The sequence below is a fragment of the Heptranchias perlo genome, unplaced genomic scaffold (genome assembly GCF_035084215.1).
Source record: "Heptranchias perlo isolate sHepPer1 unplaced genomic scaffold, sHepPer1.hap1 HAP1_SCAFFOLD_269, whole genome shotgun sequence".
Taxonomy (NCBI): Eukaryota; Metazoa; Chordata; class Chondrichthyes; order Hexanchiformes; family Hexanchidae; genus Heptranchias; species Heptranchias perlo.
This window is the reverse complement of record NW_027139281.1, coordinates 256,566-273,807: the sequence shown is the minus strand read 5'-3', so window position 1 is coordinate 273,807 and position 17,242 is coordinate 256,566. Positions and strand designations below refer to the sequence as shown.

General features: G+C 45.1%; 2 non-coding genes across 2 annotated transcripts; one reads left to right on the top strand and one right to left on the bottom strand.

Moving 5' to 3' along the window:
• The first annotated feature begins 1,128 nt into the window (after positions 1-1,128).
• trnar-ucu (transfer RNA arginine (anticodon UCU)) lies at positions 1,129-1,221 on the top strand. The gene is made up of 2 exons: positions 1,129-1,165; positions 1,186-1,221. It is a non-coding gene; the product is annotated as a tRNA-Arg (tRNA).
• Positions 1,222-2,804: 1,583 nt separating this feature from the next.
• On the bottom strand, positions 2,805-2,876 carry trnaw-cca (transfer RNA tryptophan (anticodon CCA)). Its single transcript has one exon. It is a non-coding gene; the product is annotated as a tRNA-Trp (tRNA).
• Between the last annotated feature and the right edge of the window lie 14,366 nt (positions 2,877-17,242).

Below are 17,242 nucleotides of genomic sequence, written 5' to 3'. Positions count from 1 at the left end.
AAAGGTAACAATTAAAGAAAGGAGAAGGGGAACCGATCAAATTGTTTTTGAAAAATCCTTTTGGTTTTCATCTTAGTTTCTCCGTTAATTTGGGGATGTACATCTAGAAATATTTTTCATAACATCATAAAGACAATTAGAATACAACTTTCACAAAGTAGGCCTTAATCTTAATTATACGATAGCGTGTTACGGGTTTGTAAAATCTGCAATTGTTTTACCATTCTTCAAGTTTAGAGGGATGCTCTGAATATATGTTCTACATTGAAACGTAAGTGGATTAATAAAATAAAATGTGGAAGTTTGTTTATGAACATGAAGAGCTGCTTTTCCATCTTACAGATCGCGATATATTTATTTACACAACTGTCATTTGTGAAATGATGGAATGTATTTATTTCTATATCTGTACCGGTAAGGAAATCTCCACTGGATCATTTCCAGGAACCAGTCAAGTACTTAAATTAGTTTGTCAAACCCAAAACACCCGTTGGGAATTGCTGATTGAAAATTTGAATGGAAATCGAGACCATCACAAGGTATTGGAACAAATATACCCGCTGAGGTTTCGGGGTTGTTACTGATTTATTTCTATCACTGAGTAACCTATTTTAAACAGGGTGAAGGTACAAATCTAATGATAAGGGTCTGGGTTGGAGAAGGAACAGATGAAAGTATCAAATTTAATTACACTGATTCCACAAACACTGCACACCACATCCCTTAAACATTGTTAACTGTTTCTACATAAAACTGGAGAGGGTGTGAATCGAAAGTAACAGGAAAAAGCTCATTAATGTATCAAAATTATTTTTGATATTGTTGCACAAATACTGAACATCCCATCACTAAAACACTGTCCCGATCTAAAATCAGTCGGCAGGGCCCTGAGCCACAGTGAAAATGTTGTGATTTCTCCCTGGTTCAAAACACGCAGCCTTCTGATGTGGAGTCAGACGCGACTGTTCTTGCACCAGGCCCACAACAAGCGGCTGGAGCCGGATCCATTGGAGGGCGATCGGTGCAGACTGCCGCCCCGGCTCTCGGAATGTGAGAGGCGGAAGCAGGAGCAGCCTGACCGCCTCAACCACAGCACAGGATCCCCGCTCCCCCTTTCATAACATAACTGACTCTGTGGCGCAATGGGTAGCGTGTTGGACTTCTACTTAAATGGTTGGAGGGGACATTCAAAGGTTGTGGGTTCGAGTCCCACCAGAGTTGGATTTTAGTTTCGGGAGCTGGGAAGTGAAATTTTGCAGCAAATCCGCAACAGGATCATTAATGTCCGTCAAGGACGGGAAACTGCCCCCGACACTTCATCTTACACAAGTGGCTCCAGTCACACCCGGATTCATGATTCTTAATCCACTCTGAGCTGGATTGGCGAAACACTCTCAAGGAGGAGACTCATCATCTGCTCAGACCGAAAGTCAATCTGCTGGACTTCCGGCTCTGTCAGACTGAATGTTCCTTCAGACAGGTTTCTAACTGGACACATGCATCCTGCTGCCGTGTGAGCATTGGTGCTGGAGGGGTAGAATTCTTGCTTGTAGTAATTCTATTCCTGTAAAACTAGCTCCTGAAGTGTAGGATGGAAAGTATCCTGGCTGAGCGGTCTAAGGCGCTGGTTTAAAGCTCCAGTTAAATCCCACGATTTGTCGATGGATCAAAATCATAGTTTGTGTCTCCAAAACTGCAGCCTCCCTCCTGTAAACAAGTAATACTGAACATCTCATCTGCTATTGCAACAGCGTAGACCGGAGGAACCACATGGCAATTCAAATAAGATGCATTTTGGAACAAACCATTTGTACCTTCAACTCCGGTCGAAATGTTCACAAGCAAAAGGATGGTTTGATCTCGGTGAGACTCGAATTAACAACCTCGGTATTTCCCGACCCTGTTCTGTCAGATAAGGACCGCGCACTGACCGATTGCGCCGCTGGAGCCCGGTCACTCTGATCACCTGTCCCACTCTGCTGGAAAGAATCTTAAGGTGAGAGGCCCGAACCTGTGGAAACGTGTCCAGTCACTGTGATGAAACTAATATCTGCACTTCCACTTTCAGCTTCTTTCACATCCTCTGCTCCATCGCACGACAATCGGGTTTTCTGCGAACAGATCAAAATGAACATTGTCAGAAATTCTCTCAATAGTGAGATTTGAACCCAGCGCCCACGCAGTGATTGGATTTATTGTCTTAAAGCAGTGAGCTCTGTTCACACAACGCCTTGCCAGTCTTTCACATTTTGTTTAATGCCCAAATAAATAAATTGGAGCTAATTGACCGCATTTACCCCGTGCTGGGGTTGTTCTCCTCAGAGCAGAGAAGGTTCAGAGGAGATTTGATAGAAGTGTTCAAAGTCATGAAGGGTTCAGATAAAGTTAATAAAGAGAAGCTGTTCTCATTGGCGGAAGTGTCGAGAACCAGAGGACACAGATTTGAGGTGATTGGCAAAAGAACCAAAGGCGACATGAGGAAAATCTTTTTTACGCAGCGAATGGTTATGATCTGGAATGTGCTGCCTGAAAGGGCGGTGGAAGCAGATTCAATCGTGGCTTTCAAAAAGAAATTTGATAAATACTTGAAGGGGAAAATGCAGGGCCCCGGGGAAAGGGACGGGGAATGGGACCAATGGGATTGGTCTTACAAAAGGCAGGTAAGGGATTGATGGGTTGAATGGCCTCCTTCTGTGGTGTGTTCATTCTATGATAAATATTATTTTACACACAGTGAACAGACCATCCCTGAAAGACTGCCCCGCGATAAAACAGAGTGACACTGAAACGTTGCGAAAATGCAATGACCCCGACGTGATTCGAACACGCATCCTTCTGATCTGGAGTCAGACGCGCTACCGTTGCGCCACGAGGTCCACAGCGCCCACCTGGAGCCGGATCCATAGGAGGGAGATCGGTACCGACCGCCACAGGGACTCGAAGAGGCGGAAGCAGCAGCAGCACCGCAGGAGCCCCGCTCTCCAATCCAGCCGTTCCCAGCGGAGAGCTGCCAGTCCCGGCCTGAGCCCTGTCTGGGAGCCGCCTGCCATTCAGTCTTTACAGAACGGGACCGATCCAGTTTCAGCTCACACACAAGCTCAGGAATCCCACTCCTGACAGGTTCACTTATTTAAACCTTGTTTAGATTCAGTGAATTGGGATTTAATTCAATCCTCATCTGCCCACCGCTCTGTCAGTTCAGGACTTTATTTAAACCGATACTTGGAGCTCTGTTTCACAGGGTGCCGGCTGTTAAAGCATTTCTCAGTCCCACCACGAACACTTTTTGCTGCTAACTTCTGCTTGATACAAAGTTCCCAGGAACTAGGCAATTTCTCCTGGGTACTGAGTTCGAGTTAAGGAACAATAGAGATGCGATTACACTACTTGGTGTATTCTATGGGCCAACAGCCAGTGGGACGGATATAGAGGAGCAAATTTGCAGGGAAATTACAGAGAGGTGCAAAAGCCATAAAATAGTAATAACCGGGAATTTCAACTATCCTAATATAGACTGGGATAACAATAATATAAGGCACAAAGAACGTGAGGAATTTTTGAAATGTGTTCAGGATAACTTTCTCGACCAGTACGTTTCTGGCCCACTGAGGAAGGAGGCATTGCTGGACTTGGTGCAAGGGAATGAGGCGGGCCAAGTGGAGCAAGTGTCAGTGGGGGAGCATTTAGGGAGCAGCGATCAGTATCATAAGGAATGGAATAGCTATGGAAATGGACACTGTCCACTCTAAAGTAAAAGTACTCAATTGGAGGAGGGTCAATTTCAGTGGGATGAGAACAGATCTGGCCCCGGTAAATTGGAATTAAAGATTGTCAGGCAAAATTATAATTGAGCAGTGGGCGGCTTTTAAAAAGATGATTTGGGTACAGACAAGGTACATTCCAACGAGGTAGAAAGGTAGGGCAACTAAAGCCAGAGCTCCCTGGATAATAAGAGAGATAGAGAGTAAGATGAAGCGGGGAAAAGTGGCCTATGACAGGTGTCAGGTTGATAACACAAGTGCCAACCAGAGAGAATATAGAAAGTTCAGAGGGGAAGTGAAAAAGGAAATAAGAGGGGCAAAGAGAGAGTATAAGAATCGCGGAAAACATAAAAGGGAATCAAAAAGTCTTCTACAGACATGTTAACAGTAAACGGGTAGTAAGAGGAGGGGCGGGGACGATTCGGGACCATAAAGGAGATCTACTCATGGAGGCAGTGGGCATGGCCTGAGGTACTAAATGAGTACTTCGCATTGTTCTTTACCAAGGAAGAAGATGCTGCCAGATTCTCGATAAAGGAAGATATAGTTAAGATACTGGATGGGCTAAAAAATGAGAAAGAAGAGGTACTAGAAAGGCTTGCTGTACTTAAAATAGATAAGTCACCTGATCCAGATGGGATGCACCCGAGGATGCTGAGGGAAGTAAAGGGGGAAATTGCACAGGTACTGGCCATAATCTTCCAGACATCCTTCGATATGGGGATGGTGCCGGAAGACTGGAGAATTGCAAATGTTACAACCTTGTTCAAAAAAAGGGTGTAAAGATAAACCCAGCAACTATAGGCCAGTCAGTTTAACCTCGGTGATGGGGAAAGTTTTGGAAATGATAATCCGGGACAGAATTAACAGTCACTTGGACGAGTGTGGATTGCTCAGGGAATTCCAGCACGGATTTGTTAAAGGCAAATCGTGTTTAACCAACTTGATAGAGTAGTTTGATGAGGTAACAGAGAGGGTAGATGAGGTCAATGCAGTTGACGTGGTGTATATGGACTTTCAAAAAGCGTTTGATAAAGTGCCACGTGGTAGGCTTGCTATCAAGATTGCAGCCCATGGAATAAAGGGTGCAATAGCAATATGGATGCAGCACTGGCTAAATGACAGGAAACAGAGAGTTGTGGTGAATGGTTGTTTTTCGGACAGGAGGGAGGTGGGCAATGGTGTTCCATAGGGGTCGGTGCTGGGACCACTACTTTTCTTGATATATATTAATGACTTGGACTTGGGAATAAAGGGTACAATATCAAAATTTGCAGATGACACAAAACTTGGAAGGGTAGAGAACAGTGAGGTGGGGCAGGACTGGCAGCTCAATGTTCCAGGGTACAGATGCTATAGGAAAGATAGAGCAGGAGGTAAGAGAGGAGGGGGAGTTGCGTTCTTGATTAGGGAGAACATCACGGCAGTCGTGAGAGGGGATATATCCGAGGGTTCGCCCATTGAGTCTATATGGGTAGAACTGAAAAATAAGAAGGGAGAGATCACTTTGATAGGATTGTACTACAGACCCCCAAATAGTCAACGGGAAATTGAGGAGCAAATATGTAAGGAGATTACAGACAGCTGCAAGAAAAATAGGGTGGTAATAGTAGGGGACTTTAACTTTCCCAACATTGACTGGGACAGCCATAGCATTAGGGGCTTGGATGGAGAGAAATTTGTTGAGTGTATTCAGGAGGAATTTCTCATTCAGTATGTGGATGGCCCGACGAGAGAGGGGGCAAAACTTGACCTCCTCTTGGGAAATAAGGAAGGGCATGTGACAGAAGTGTTAGTGAGGGATCACTTTGGGACCAGTGATCATAATTCCATTAGTTTTAAGATAGCTATGGAGAAGGATAGGTCTGGCCCAAAAGTTAAAATTCTAAATTGGGGAAAGGCCAATTTTGATGGTATTAGACTGGAACCTTCAGAAGTTGATTGGGAGAGTCTGTTGGCAGGCAAAGGGACGTCTGGTAAGTGGGAGGCTTTCAAAAGTGTGTTAACCAGGGTTCAGGGTAAGCACATTCCTTATAAAGTGAAGGGCAAGGCTGGTAGAAGTAGGGAACCTTGGATGACTCGGGAGATTGAGGCCCTTGTCAAAAAGAAGAAGGAGGCATATTGCATGCATAGGCAGCTGGGATCAAGTGGATCCCTTGAAGAGTATAGAGATTGCCGGAGCAGAGTTAAGAGAGAAATCAGGAGGGCAAAAAGGGGACATGAGATTGCTTTGGCAGATAAGGCAAAGGAGAATCCAAAGAGCTTCTACAAATACATAAAGGGCAAAAGAGTAACTAGGGAGAGAGTAGGGCCTCTTAAGGATCAACAAGGTCATCTATGTGCGGAACCACAAGAGATGGGTGAGATCCTGAATGAATATTTCACATCGGTATTTACGGTTGAGAAAGGCATGGATGTTAGGGAACTTGGGGAAATAAATAGTGATGTCTTGAGGAGTGTACATATTACAGAGAGGGAGGTGCTGGAAGTCTTAACGCGCATCAAGGTAGATAAATCTCCGGGACCTGATGAAATGTATCCCAGGACGTTATGGGAGGTTAGGGAGGAAATTGCGGGTCCCCTAGCAGAGATATTTGAATCATCCACCACTACAGGTGAGGTGCCTGAAGATTGGAGGGTAGCAAATGTTGTGCCTTTGTTTAAGAAGGGCGGCAGGGAAAAGCCTGGGAACGACAGACCGGTGAGCCTGACATCTGTAGTGGGTAAGTTGTTAGAGGGTATTCTGAGGGACAGGATCTACAGGCATTTGGAGAGGCAGGGACTAATCAGGAACAGTCAGCATGGTTTTGTGAGAGGAAAATCATGTCTCACGAATTTGATTGAGTTTTTTGAAGGGGTAACCAAGAAGATAGATGAGGGCTGTGCAGTGGACGTGGTCTACATGGACTTCAGCAAAGCCTTTGACAAGGTACCGCATGGTAGGTTGTGACATAAGGTTAAATCTCATGGGATCCAAGGTGAGGTAGCGAATTGGATACAAAATTGGCTTGACGACAGAAGACAGAGGGTGGTTGTAGAGGGTTGTTTTTCAAACTGGATGCCTGTGTCCAGCGGTGTGCCTCAGGGATCGGTGCTGGGTCCGCTGTTATTTGTTATTTATATTAATGATTTGGATGAGAATTTAGGAGGCATGGTTAGTAAGTTTGCAGATGACACCAAGATTGGTGGCATTGTGGACAGTGAAGAAGGTTATCTAGGATTGCAACGGGATCTTGATAAATTGGGTCAGTGGGCCGATGAATGGCAGATGGAGTTTAATTTAGATAAATGTGAGGTGATGCATTTTGGCAGATCGAATCGGGCCAGGACCTACTCCGTTAATGGTAGGGCGTTGGGGAAAGTTATAGAACAAAGAGATCTAGGAGTACAGGTTCATAGCTCCTTGAAAGTGGAGTCACAGGTGGATAGGGTGGTGAAGAAGGCATTCGGCATGCTTGGTTTCATTGGTCAGAACATTGAATGCAGGAGTTGGGATGTCTTGTTGAAGTTGTACAGGGCATTGGTGAGGCCACACTTGGAGTACTGTGTACAGTTCTGGTCACCCTATTATAGAAAGGATATTATTAAACTAGAAAGAGTGCAGAAAATATTTACTCGGATGCTACCGGGACTTGATGGTTTGACTTACAGGGAGAGGTTAGACAGACTGGGACTTTTTTCCCTGGAGAGTAGGAGGTTAAGGGGTGATCTTATAGAAGTCTATAAAATAATGAGGGGCATAGATAAGGTCGATAGTCAAAATCTTTTCCCAAAGGTAGGGGAGTCTATAACGAGGGGGCATAGATTTAAGGTGAGAGGGGAGAGATACAAAAGGGTCCAGAGGGGCAATTTTTTCACTCAAAGGGTGGTGAGTGTCTGGAACGAGCTGCCAGAGGCAGTAGTCGAGGCGGGTACAATTTTGTCTTTTAAAAAGCATTTGGACAGTTACATGGGTAAGATGGGTATAGAGGGATATGGGCCAAGTGCAGGAAATTGGGACTGGCTTGGTGGTATAAACTGGGCGACATGGACATGTTGGGCCAAAGGGCCTGTTTCCATGTTGTAACTTCTATGATTCTATGGTTCTATATGATAGACTTGAAGAGGATATGGACACGCCGGTGGCATGGACAGACACGTGGCAGATGAAGTTTAACACGGAAAAATGCGAGGTGATGCATTTCGGTAGGAAAAACGAGGAGAGGCAATATAAACTAGAGGGCACAATTCTGAAAGGGTCAGAGGAACAGAGGGATCTTGGGGTATATGTGCAGAAATCCTTGAAAGTAGCAGGGCAGGTTGAGAAAGCGGTTTAAAAAGCAGACGGGGTCCTGGGCTTTATGAAGAGGGCATACATTAGAAAACAAGGAAGTCATGATGAACCTTCATAAAACACTATTTCGGCCACAAATGAAGTATTGTGTCCCGTTCTGGGCAGTGCACTTTTGGAAGGATGTGAAGGCCTTGAGAGGGTTCAGAGGAGATTTACTGGAATGATTCCAGGGATGAGGGACTTAAATTACGTGGATAGACTGAAGAAGCTGGGATTGTTCTCCTTGGAACTGAGAAGGCTGAGAGGAGATTTGACAGACATATTCAAAATCATGAAGGGCCTTGACAGAGTAGATAGAGTGAAACTGTTCCCATTGGCGGAAGGGACATGAACCAAAGGGCATAGATTTAAGGTGATTGGCAAAAGAAGCAAAGGTGACATGAGTAAAAACTTCTTTACACAGCGAGTGGTTGGAATCTTTGATTTTTGTGCATTTCATGTGATGAAATTTCATTATTTTACAGACTGTATCTTAAGAGTGGGGTTAAAAGTTCAGTGTTTTTGACGCCAGGAATCTGGTGCAGCCGTTGTTAAATTTATCAAAGCAGGCAATTGTCGCCATTTATCACAAGAACGCCCTAACTGGTTATGCGATCAAGATGAAAGTAACGCAACGAGGGACAATTGATACAACACGAAAGGCATCGGGCTATGACAAAAATCCCCACCATTTTGCTTTTCCAACATAAAGCGTGCGCCATTTATTCTCTGAACATAGAAACAGTCTGGTCTCGCTCACTACAGAAATCTCCATGTCACAGCGAATTCGCCTTTCAGGATCTTGTCTGTCAAGATGAATTGTGATTTCCGTGAAGCCAATGTTCCATTCCTTTATAAGTTTCATGTGCCTGCTCTCCGATCACAAGGTTTTTTTTAGTCCACAGGGTAAATGGTGGAATATCAGCCCTGCTCAGCCGGCAATGATCACGGTACATTTTCTTGCAGACAAAACACACATTGAAACCCTGGAACTTTGAGGCGATGAATCCTGAGGAAAAATAAAATAAGGGCTCGAATCAATCTAACCAATAGCACCATCGAGACAAGTGAAGAGGTCACCTGCGAAACCAGTAATTCACTGAGCTAAACCTTGAGGCTGCAGTGACCAATATAACAGCTGTCCACTGTCAGTTTACTTTTACAAAATGAATGGTTGAAACTTGCAGGAGTGAAAATCCTACGAGCCGGTCTTCACTCTTAAACCAGCAACTGTGAAGTTAAGAGAAACGTGCCGGAGAAATACTCAATTTCAGCGCGGTGACACTGGGCCAGAGTAAAGCTCAGTTAATATGATCGCCGAGTGGCGAGAGGGTGGATTTGGAATTCCTGAGCGACCGCACTGCGCATTTTCCAGATCTGCTTGGAGCACCAATCCCTTCAATTCATCACTTACAGGGACAATTCGATTCTTGGTTTCTTTTCCCTGAACTTGACGAGATCTTAAAAATTGAAAGCGACCAATATCAGAGCTAACCTCGTCACCGACATGCTCACAGACACAGAGCGGCCAAACTCTGCTACAGTGAGATGAAAGCCCAGAGCGGTTTCAAGGTCGAATGCGATTGTAAGCAAAGCTCGTTCAATGAAAGTGCAGGTCATTGAGGTGCCTTTAAAGTCCTGATTGTTTGAACTGAACTTCTTCCGAAAGCGCTTGAGATTCAGGTGGAGTGATTTGGGGATTTATTTTTCCTCTTTGCAAAAGTTTGAACCGCACATCGAGATCAAAAGTCTAGGGTTAAATTAGGGCTTCTCCAGGGTATGACCCTCGAATCGAGAATTATCCCCCAACCTCAACGAGCCCAGAAACAAGAACGTGTCACGGACACATTCTGTGAGAGGGCTGTCTGTATAATGAAAAGGCATTTTTGAAGAGACTTCCTGATCAGTTCTGTGTTGGCTCCTGAACAAAACACAAACACCGCACTGTGCGTTTTTCCGTCTAAAATTCACTAAACACCACGAATTAAACAAAGGGAGTTGAACCCAGGATCTCTTGTTTACTGAACAAGCGCTTTAACCAACTAAGCCACGGAGCCAAGTCATGGCACTGTTTCCCACCTCCTCTCATTAATATCTATCAGCTACACGTCACATTCTGTTGTGGGTTCAGACTGTTTGATCTTTGTCTATTTCGCTTGCCCGTTTCCCTGTGAATCCCGATAGTGACTGCGTTTCAAGCTGTGTTTATCTTTCTGTGTCCATCAGTGCTTTGATACACGAATGAATATTTGTGCTTGTGTTTGTTACTTGAAATAAATTTGGGATGGACAATTCTCGCTCTGACACTGAAGAACTAATTGAGCAAATTTCACAGTGAAGAGTTGTTTATTGTGGTGCTGAAACTAAAAAAAAAATCGTAAAAGGTGCAAAGAGGGAAACGAGAAAAACTAGTGAGTGAAATTAAGGACAACTTTCAAGGTTTTTATATGTACATTAAGAGAAAGAAGGGTGACTAAGAGTAATGTGGGCCCCTTAAAGACAAATGGAGGTGATATTGTAATTGAAAAATCAGGAAATAGCAGCCTTTTTTGACACTCACAGAAAAGCATGAGCATAATGTACCAGAGACACGAGGAAAACTGAAAATAAATCAAGGGGATTCAGTGTAAGTAAAATAATGGTATTGGAGAAAACAATTAGACTAAAGATAAACAAATCTCCAGGACCTGATGGTGACCATCCCAGGGGACTAAGGGGAACAGGTGAGGAAATTGTACATGCTTCAGTCATGATCGTTCAAAACTCTCTTGATTCAGGAATTGTTCCATGGATTGAAAAATTTCAAATGTCATTCCATTATATAGGAAGGGTAGGAGAGATAAAGCAGGAAATTATAGACCTATTAGTCTGACGTCTGTTGTGGGGAAGTTACCAGTATCCGTTATTAGGGAAAGAATGACTGAGCACTTGGATAATCCTGAATTGATCAGAGAGAGCCAGCATGGATTTGTAAAGTGTTAGTCAAGTCTAACGAAACTAGTTGACCTTTTTGAAGATGTAACTAATGTGGTAAATAATGGAGTGTCTATGGGGGTTATGTGTATATTGACTTCCAGAGGCATTCGATAAGGTTTAACATCAGAGACTGTTAACAGATATGAGAACATGTGGAATTCAAAGCAACCCATTGACATGGGGAGGGAGTTGATTTGGAGTTGGGGACAGAGAGTAGGGTTAATAGGTATGTACTCAAATTGACAGGATTTGATTAGTGGTGTCCCCCAGGGATCTGCATAAATGAGGCAGATAAAGGAATAGAGAGCGGTATATCCAGGTTTGTCGACGACACCAAGTTTGGCGCAGTGAGTAGTGTAGATGGGAGCATAAAGTTATAAAAGGAAATTGATAGATTCAGTGAGTTGGTAAAACTGTGTCAGATGGAGCTTACAGAGAATTACATCGAATGTACATCACAGAAACAGGCAATTCGGCCCAACTGGACTATACCGGTGTTTATGCTGCAGACGAGCCTCCTCCAACCCCTCTTCATCTAACCCTATGAGCAAACCCGAATATTCCTTTCTCCTCCATGTGTTTATCTCGCTTCCCTGTAAATGCATCCATGCGATTCGCCTTAACTACTCCTTGTGGGAGCGAGCTGCACATTCTAACGCCTCTCTGGATAAATATGTTTCTCTTGAATGCCAGATTGGATTTATTGATGACTATTATATTCATGGCCCCAAGTTTTGACGTCCCCACTCCCAAAAGTACAAACACCTTATCGACATCTGACCTATCAAACCCTTGCATAATCTTAAAGTCCTGTATCAGGTCACCCTCAGCCTTCTCTTTTCGAAACAAAAGAGCCCCAGAGTGTTCAAAGTTTCAATCTGGGGAAGTGTGAGGCCATCCACTTTGGCCCTAAGCAAGATAAATCAGAGTATTTTCAAAATGGTGAGAAGCCAGGAACTGTGGGTGAGCAGAGATACTTCGGGAAATCAGGAAGAGTTGGCAGACAGGTGCAAAAAATAATTAAAATGGCTAATGGAATGTCGGCCTTTATCTCAAGGGAACTGGAATTCAAAAGGGTGGAATTTATGTTACAATTCTATAAACTCTGTTGAGGCCACATTCAGAGTACGGCATTCAGTCCTGGGCACCAGACCTCAGGAAGGATATATTGGCCTTGCAGGAGGTGCAGCGCAGAAAGACCAGAATGATACCGGGGCTAAAATGGTTACATTATGAGGACAGGTTGCGTGGACAAGGTTTGTATTTCCTCGTGAAGAGAGGATTAAGTGGTGATGTAATTCAGGTGTTGAAGGTGATTCAATGATCCAATGGTGGGTGTGTGAGTTGGTGCTGAATCGGTCCCCTTCAGTGAAGAGAGGGTCAGCGGGCGCCTGACAGACACGGCTCGGAACGGGACTCGCTTCTCTCCGGCGGCAGCGGCTGGTTTAGAGAGATCTCTCTGTCTGCTGCTGTTACTCCGCCTCCCGCACTCTGGGAGAACCGCGGAGGTCGGTCCTCATTTTTCTCTTATGGATCCGGCTCCATCCGTTTACTGTTGACGGGAGTGCGTCTGATACCAAGTCAGTCAGAAGCGGGTGCAAATCACAACATAGGCACAGGCCCAAGGACTGGGGACTGGTTTGATATTGGGTCCTTTTTAAGGGACCGGCTGTAGAATGTTTGTATAATAATAATGATCAGAAGTAACATTGAAACAATGAAGTTTTTTTCAGTTATTTCCCATTTCCACCCTCACCAGTTTTATACAGTAACAGGTAACAATGTTTGAGGGATGTGATGTCCAGTGTTGGTGGAATCAGTGTAATTTAACTTGATACATTGAAGAATCTCTTGTCTATCCCAGGCTCTGACCTGAGGTTTAGACCCTCAACTAGTTTAAAATCGGTCACTCACTGATATAAATAAACCAGTAACAATCCTGAAACCTCAGCGGGGATATTTGTTCCGATAATTAATGACGGTCCCAATTTCCACTGAAATTCTCAATCAGCAAATCCCAGAGGCTGTTTCGGGTTTGACAAACTGTGAAACAGATTGTTTTAAAAGCCGGAAAGAGGGGAAAACTGGTGGTTGACATGAAGTGTTATACATTATCTCTTTCTGTTTCAGATTTACAATTTCTCTTTGTGTGTTACTGACAGGAGAGGCTATAACGGAGCCCAGTGACTGGGTAACGAGCTGCACTGAGTCATTGGCCTGTGTTACAGACCGGCTCGTTGGACCTGCTCATTTCATGAACTCGCTGGTGTCTCAGCACTGAGTGAATCCCTTCCCACACACGGAGCAGGTGAACAGTCTCTCAACCAATGGGCATGCGTTGATGTGTCAGCAGTTCATTTCTGCTTTTAAAGCTCTTCTCACAGTCACTGCATTAAAAGGTCACTCAATAGTGTCAACAAGTTAATGTTTCAGAAGGTGGGATGATCGAGTGAATCTCTTCCCACACACGGAGCAGGTGAAAAGTCTCTCCCCAGTGTGAGTGCGTCAATGTCTCAGCAGTTCGTTTCTGATTTTAAATCTCTTCCCACAGTCAGAACATTTAAAGGTCACTCAGTGTGAACTCGCTGGTGTGTCAGCAGGGTCGATGACTGAGTGAATCTCTTCCCACACACTGAGCAGGTGAACGGCCTCTCCCCATTGTGAACTCGCTGGTGTGTCAGCAGGGTCGATGACTGAGCGAATCCCTTCCCACACACTGAGCAGGTGAACGGCCTCTCCCCAGTGTGAACTCGCTGGTGTGTCAGCAGGGTCGATGACTGAGTGAATCCCTTCCCACACACTGAGCAGGTGAACGGCCTCTCCCCAGTGTGAACTCGCTGGTGTGACAGAAAGTGTGATGACAGAGCGAATCCCTTCCCACACACGGAGCAGGTGAACGGCCTCTCCCCAGTGCGAGCACGATGGTGTCTCAGCAGTTCAATTTTGCTTTTAAACCTCTTCTCACAGTCAGAACATTTAAAAGGTCTCTCATCAGTGTGAAGTCGCTGGTGTGTCAGCAGGGTGGATGATTGAGTGAATCCCTTCCCACACACGGAGCAGGTGAACGGCCTCTCCCCAGTGTGAACTCGCTGGTGTGTCAGCAGGGCGGATGACTGAGTGAATCCCTTCCCACACACGGAGCAGGTGAACGGCCTCTCCCCAGTGTGGGTCCGTTCGTGTGTCAGCAGATTCCTTTTGCATTTAAACCTCTTCTCACAGTCAGAACATTTAAAAGGTCTCTCATCAGAGTGAACTCGCTGGTGTGTCAGGAGGTGAGATGACCGAATGAATCCCTTCCCACACACGGAGCAGGTGAACGGCCTCTCCCCAGTGTGACGGCGTCGATGAGTTTCCAGCTCTGAAGGGTAATTGAATCCCTTCCCACAGTCCCCACATTTCCACGGTTTCTCCATGGTCCGGGTGTCCTTGTGTCTCTCCAGGTTGGACGATCAGTTGAAGCCTCGTCCACACACAGAACACGTGTACGGTTTCTCCCCACTGTGAATGGTGCGGTGTTTTTTCTGGCTGTGTAACTGGTTAAAGCTCTTTCCACAGTCAGTGCACTGGAACACTCTCACTCGGGTGTGCGTGTCTCGGTGCTTTTCCACTCACACTGATGTTTGAAATCTTCTCCCACAGACAGAACAGACAAACATTTCTCCTTCCACATTCAAAGGCCGATGATATTCAGGTCCTGATGAATCAAGTGACTCTGTCAGATCTTGACGTGATCTTTGGTTTGAGTTTCCCTCTGCAAATCCTCCCCTGTTAAAGGAGTTTATAAAAGTTATCAATGTAAGTACAGGATAGAAATTCAGATCAGATAGCTCTACTTTCTATGGAACATTATTTCCTCTCTCATTCCTCAAAGCTGTAAATCCCCGTCCCACACACTCTCCCTCCTCCCTGTGCTGAAATCCAAACCCATCACATCATCTTTCAGTGGCCCGAAACCATGAGTGAAAGGGTGAGAGAGTGAGTGTGAGAGAGTGAATGTGAGAGAGTGAATGTGAGAGAATGAATGTGAGAGAGTGAGTGTGAGAGAGTGAGTGTGAGAGAGTGAGTGTGAGAGAGTGTGAGTACAGCAGTGGGCTCGGTGTGGAGAATGAAGTGGGGCAGGTGGAGCATGTTTCAGTGGGGCAGCAGTGATCATAATTTCATTCGGTTTAGAACAGTTTTGGAAAAGGACTGGGGACAGTCAAATATGAAAATTCTTAACTGGAGGAGGGCGAATTTCATGAGTTAAAAAGGGATCTTGTCCAGGTTAATTGGCATCAAGAATTGGCAGGCAGAACAATAATTGAACAATGGGAGGCCTTCAAGGAGAAGTTGGTTTGGGAACAGAGTAGACAGATTCCCACGAGGAGGAAAGACATGGCATCCAAAGCTGGAGCTCCCTGGATGACTGAAGATGTGGAGATCACCATTTCTCCTTCATTTACAGACGCTCCCTGACCGATCACTAGTTCTCATTCATTTATAGACGCTCCCTGACCGATCACCATTTCTCCTTCATTTACAGACGCTCCCTGACCGATCACCATTTCTCCTTCATTTACAGACGCTCCCTGATTCGATGAGTCACGAGGTTTGACGCTGACACTGCGCATGCTCGGAGGCCGCGGGCCGTGTGTTGAGTTTCGGGTCTGATCTAAACCGGAGCCCCCGGAGTGTAGAGAGAGAGAGGAGAATGTTCACTGTTTGATATTCGGGCCCGGGGCCGCACTCGGGGTTTGTGAAGCCCCCGCCCCCTCCCCCGGGGTTTATTAACCCGCTCCCCCCGCCCATCTCTCACCTGTTGCCGACACGATCTCGGCCTCACTCCCCGCCCGCCGCGCATGCTCAGCTCACACTGCCCGGGTGATTGACGGGAGCTCCGGACCAATAGGAAGAGCGGAGAGGGGCTGGAGGACCGAGCGGGCGGTTGGTCCTCCAACCAATGGGAGTGGGTGAGGGGCGGGACTTGCGGCACCGAGTGGGCGGGGCTGAGCCCGGATCTCCCTCATTGGCTGAAACTCTGCATCAATTTTAAACCTGATTGATGTCAAACTCGAGGGAAAAAACTGGACTTTAATAAAGGACAAAGAGGAGGGAATATTGGAGGGAATAACACAGTGTAGGGATAAAATGGATTAATTCAGGACAGACAGCAGGGAATATTGGAGGGAATAACACAGTGTAGGGATAAAATGGATTAATTCAGGACAGACAGCAGGGAATATTGGAGGGAATAACACAGTGTAGGGATAAAATGGATTAATTCAGGACAGACAGCAGGGAATATTGGAGGGAATAACACAGTGCAGGGATAAAATGGATTAATTCAGGACAGACAGCAGGGAATATTGGAGGGAATAACACAGTGTAGGGATAAAATGGATTAATTCAGGACAGACAGCAGGGAATATTGGAGGGAATAACACAGTGCAGGGATAAAATGGATTAATTCAGGACAGACAGCAGGGAATATTGGAGGGAATAACACAGTGCAGGGATAAAATGGATTAATTCAGGACAGACAGCAGGGAATATTGGAGGGAATAACACAGTGTAGGGATAAAATGGATTAATTCAGGACAGACAGCAGGGAATATTGGAGGGAATAACACAGTGTAGGGATAAAATGGATTAATTCAGGACAGACAGCAGGGAATATTGGAGGGAATAACACAGTGCAGGGATAAAATGGATTAATTCAGGACAGACAGCAGGGAATATTGGAGGGAATAACACAGTGTAGGGATAAAATGGATTAATTCAGGACAGACAGCAGGGATTATTGGAGGGAATAACACAGTGTAGGGATAAAATGGATTAATTCAGGACAGACAGCAGGGAATATTGGAGGGAATAACACAGTGTAGGGATAAAATGGATTAATTCAGGACAGACAGCAGGGATTATTGGAGGGAATAACACAGTGTAGGGATAAAATGGATTAATTCAGGACAGACAGCAGGGAATATTGGAGGGAATAACACAGTGTAGGGATAAAATGGATTAATTCAGGACAGACAGCAGGGATTATTGGAGGGAATAACACAGTGTAGGGATAAAATGGATTAATTCAGGACAGACAGCAGGGATTATTGGAGGGAATAACACAGTGTAGGGATAAAATGGATTAATTCAGGACAGACAGCAGGGAATATTGGAGGGAATAACACAGTGTAGGGATAAAATGGATTAATTC